The sequence below is a fragment of the Glossina fuscipes genome, unplaced genomic scaffold (genome assembly GCF_014805625.2).
Source record: "Glossina fuscipes isolate IAEA_lab_2018 unplaced genomic scaffold, Yale_Gfus_2 147, whole genome shotgun sequence".
Lineage (NCBI taxonomy): Eukaryota > Metazoa > Arthropoda > Insecta > Diptera > Glossinidae > Glossina > Glossina fuscipes.
Genome location: NW_023998490.1, coordinates 1,524 through 6,497, shown reverse-complemented (window position 1 = coordinate 6,497; position 4,974 = coordinate 1,524). Strand labels below are relative to the sequence as shown.

Below are 4,974 nucleotides of genomic sequence, written 5' to 3'. Positions count from 1 at the left end.
AAAGATTGCTCGAAAAATAGAAAATAGTCCGATTAACCATATGCATAGTATTGTTCCGCGCCATTATGAATCAAGCAAACATATAAAATAAGAAGAAAAACGAGATAAACAAACAAAAAACGTAGAAATTAACTCAAACAATCAATGTGTACTCATATGCATTTGCATTTCATTTAATATAGTTCTTTTCTTCGACAAGTTGCGCTATTCTCGGCTTCATAGACGCCAGTAAAAATTTAATTTAGTTAATGCAACACGATTTCACACAACTATTCACACAAATTCCACAAGTTCGCCGCCCAGTTATCAAAATATAATAAGAGACGAACAACAAAGAGTAAAGAGTATTGTTAACAACAATACTCTTTAAATAGCACTTATAGATGCTTTATAATTTTCAGCTTAACAACAATCATGTGTGTGCTTGCCTGCCTGCCCATGCATAAATGTGTCACATTGTCTATTGGCTATTCACATCACAGCTGATTTCATTTTACCAAGTAAAAGCTACAATGCTCAAACCGGCAAAATGCAAGACTTTTTCTTCTTCTTTTTTACACAATCTGCGAATGCACTATAATTCACTATTGGCTATTGAATAAATGAAATCGCTTGTTGCTTTACAGGAGAGAAAACTGGCAAAGTCATTGCACACCTTGTGTTTGCGGCGAAACGAAATCTGAGTGCATATTGAAGCTATTTTCCGTTTCTTATTCTATTCTCAAAATCGCAAAAGCAGACAACTGCAAAAGTTAACTAGAAAGTGTTGATATAAAAAGTCTAATAACAATAATGACAATAATCAAGTGAAAGAAGCTTGAAAAACAGGATAACAACTTTAAGCAACTAGTTATTATCAGTAAGATATGTTAAACAAAACAGCCGGGTTTGATTCAAACGAAGAATATTAGAATAAATTTAGTAGTACAAGATTATTATCTACACAAATTTATATAAACTTTAAGAGCTTTATCGAAATTATTTATTGCATTTTACGAACTGAACACTCTAGCCTCAAATAAATACTGAGTAACGGTCACAAGATAAAGAAAGAAGTGATCATAAAATTCGGTTACTCCGCATTGTAGACCACGTCATAAACAAAATCAAAAAAATTAAAATTGAAAAAATTTTTTTTCTTGCTAGAACAAAATATTCATGTAAAAAAGTGTATGTATTCTTATTGATGATCTGTGTTATTTCAAAATACGGCAGATTCTCTCTTCGTTCCTCTTGCAGTTAAAGCGTAGGCTAACCAGCCTATGTATATTTAATCACTATACAGTGCGTTATGTCTATTATATCGTAATCGGGTAACGATACTGCAACTCTGTCAGAAAATAATGGTGTGCAGTGCAGGTATTAACGGTCTTCATTTTATTGTCTTTTGTAGAGTAATTACTAGCGATCTCCTGAGCTGCTTCCTGTTTCTTTCCTTGTGTAACGTGCTTGGTGGCGCATCAGCAGTGCGCCGAGACATGGCGCTTTCCGATTGCCACTTGTGCAGATCGATACCGGGTCCGCAAAGTTGAAGAAGTGCGAAAATGGGGTCGATGTTTGGATCGTTCTACGAAAAACCCACAGAACGGGTACGGTGCTTTTTCACCATTTTCTCTTTTAACAGAACGTTTACGGTGGTTTTTCACCATTTGTTGAAAGCAACTCTGTTCTCTTTCTATTCACAACGCATGGTAATTTTTTTTTTAAACCATGTAAAGGAAAAAACCAGCTAACGACTTTTAGCGAAAAATCAACGCAATTTTACAAGCGCACTAGGAAGTTGTACGAAGTGAATAATTCAGAAAAAAAACTTTAAAAAAGAAATTAATAAGGTTAAAAATCACAAGGAGAAGTTTTTGAAACATTTATATAAAGAGATAAGAAAAATTCCGAAAAATTTTAAAATTATAAAAAAAAATTTGGTGCATTAAAAAACTTTAGAAAAAAATAGTTTATTAAGATATAAAGTTAAATAAGTGTAAGGAATTTGATAATAAAAGTTGAATAAGTATAAATAATTTAAACAAATGTAAGAGTAAGAAATTTGGAAACAAAAGCATATAGAATAAATATAAAAAAAGAGTAACTTCAAGCAATATAAGAGCATTATTATATTTATTATTTACGATTTCAAATATTTAATTTAATTATTATAATAAACTCTTTCCGCGCATATCATTCTAGAAAAAAGGAAAAGTAATACCGACAGCATTTGGCGATGTTTTTTATTGTCGCTCAATCTTTAACTATGGGAACTGTATCGATCACTAGTGCTTTAGCATTTACTCCCAATTTTCAAAAGGGCTTAACAGCAGCTGAAAAAATTTATAAATTGTTAACACGTTCGCCCGAAATTGTCGATCGTGCTGACGTTGACACAGCATCATGGTATGCAAAAGATAATGTAGCCTATGAAGTGGTACGATTTTCCTATCCAGCCCAGCCGAACTGTTGCGCGATCTTAGTTTAAGTCAAATTTCCGAATATGGAACTCTTAGGCAATTACTCGAATTGATCGGACTTCACTTCGAAACTATTTTCTATACCCAAGGAGCCAAATTGCTTACGACGAACTGTTTAGGGCACTCTGCTAATTTTAAATTGTAAAGTGCCAGCGGTAAATCGTAAATTTTTTTCTTAGTTTATGTTATTCAATTAATGGATTTATTGATTAATGCAAGAGATACGCACTTTATATACTACTTTTGTGCTTATAGAATTTTTATTCTCTTATGACGGAGTTTAGGATATTGTTATTTCTATATATCGCCATCCATCCTTCGCAACATTTCTTCGGCAACAACTCCCGTTCTGCATTCTTAAAGGGTTGCGAAGTACGACAGTAGCATTTTGCGGGCTCATGTAGGATTTTGTAAAAATTTTGGAACGTGCGACTAGGATGTTCATGGCTTGGTTTATCCTTGAAAGACAAGCTTTGAAAGTTTGCTTGCCTTGATGTAACCGCCATCCTGAGCAAAGTTGCTTCTCAAAATTTCTGTAAGAAATGAACACAAAAAATCCAATAGCAAAATTAACGTAAAAAATTGATCAATAAAAATAAAAAATTGCAAAAATTAGTTTAAGAAAAAACACAGGGTGCCTAGATTTATTGACAGATTTAAATACAAAACTGGTTAAACGGAAGGATGTTAAGAGATGTTGGGTCTGAAAAATAACTTTTAAAATGATTCATGAAGCGCCCTTTTTTCTTTTTCTCATTTTTTGGAAAATAGTATAATTTAATTTAAGGGTCCAAAAAAGTTAACATGGAATAAAAGATTAGATAAATGTTTTTGGATCAGCTCTATCTGAACTAACTCGTTTTTATTTCTCTTTCCGCCTTTTTCGTCTTGATTGTTACTTTACATACAAAACGATATGATTTGCCAATTCCCGCAAAAGTTCGTAAAAAATTAAAAAATTTTTCTGAAAGGGCCAAATCATTATATTCGTTTACATTACTTCTCGTATGTTTAACTTTTACGCCCTTGCTTAGATTTGTTGGTATAATGAACACTCGCTTTAATTTCAGGCTATTGGTAACGGTTCAGACCAGTGCGCTTTTACGACGGATTCCCATAGAACTCCTCATATTAGAAAGACGTTATATGAATAGCTGTAGAATTGCGTAGGATATTTAATGTTGGCCGTAACCAACTATAGTTTTAACTTACTTTCTTCATCAATTAATTTCAAAGTGCTTATTTTTTCATGCGAATTTTGCTATCGTTATCTTTTGTGTTGATATCTCACATTTTGCTATTTAAACCATATTTTTTAAATGTTTATATAAATTGATTTACTTTCGGTTTTATAGTGATATCGTAATGCAGTCATGCGCAGTCATGGTTTTTATTGTGTCAAGTACTTTGCTGTTTTAATTTGTGGGAATATAAGAGAAGTTTTATTGCTTGTCGACCTTATGTTTTTATATATCCCAGACCTTATGTTTATAAAAATAAATTGTCCTTACTTCTTCTTCTCTTTCTTTTTTTTTTGGTTGTTTACTTAAAAAAAGCATATAACACACTAACCCTGGTAATGCCTAATAAAAATTAAGCAAGCTTCCATGTTTGATACCTAATAACTTTAAATTCGATGTTTGATATGCGCGCACAAGTTAGTTGTGTTTTGACTGACAAATGGAAGAATAATTTTAGTATCTCTACCGCCGTAGGATTACAATTTGCAAAATGAGCAGACATATGGCAAGGCTGCAATATGTACCCAAACGTCATTCTTAAGTACGCTTTGTTCATTACATTTTCTGGAAAAAGCGCGCTTCAGACTATTTTTCTGTGTTTTTAAGGCGAAATATTTTTTATAATTTGCAAAATAAAGTGAATAAACAAAGAATTCTTTAAATCAGGCAATGAATTTCAATAAGTTTCATAAAAGTTCTATTGGAATTCATGTAAAAACCATGAAAATTGCAAGTCATTTTTCGTAAAAAAATCGCAAAGTGGTCGGTGCACACTCAATTAGGATAAAGGGGAAAAATAAAAAGCACTTTTTTTCTGCAGAAAGAACGCTAAAGAAGAGTTGAAACTTATTGTGCATATATATTATTGTAAACTGAATTGTGGAAAAGGAAAGCAAAGTTCTTTTAATCAAGAAAAAAGCGAATACCGTTAGTCAATTTCATAAAATTTTGCAATGATTAAGTGTGTTTATTTTCGAAAAAATTTATGGGGCAAAAAATAAAATGGAAGATATCGAATATTTAGAGGGATATGAAGATATAGTGTTACCGGGTAAGTATGAAAATATAAGGAAATGGGGAAAGCCAAAAACATGTTTTCACTTACTTAATCTCTCCTTTTTCTTGTATTTCGTTCAAGAAATAAATTCTTGTGGTGATAGTTTCGCAGACAAAACGGTTGCTGACACGGACGCAACTGTTAAAGCGATAGCAGCAGAAAAGGAAAATTATGATGATAATGATACCTCATCTTCAATAGACCCGGACGTATT

At 32.2% G+C, this 4,974-nt stretch overlaps 1 long non-coding RNA gene across 1 annotated transcript; it reads left to right on the top strand.

The window, feature by feature from the left end:
- The first annotated feature begins 710 nt into the window (after positions 1-710).
- Positions 711-1,856, top strand: LOC119641314. The gene is made up of 3 exons (XR_005247814.1): positions 711-859; positions 1,240-1,313; positions 1,394-1,856. It is a non-coding gene; the product is annotated as an uncharacterized LOC119641314 (long non-coding RNA).
- Positions 1,857-4,974: the final 3,118 nt, after the last annotated feature.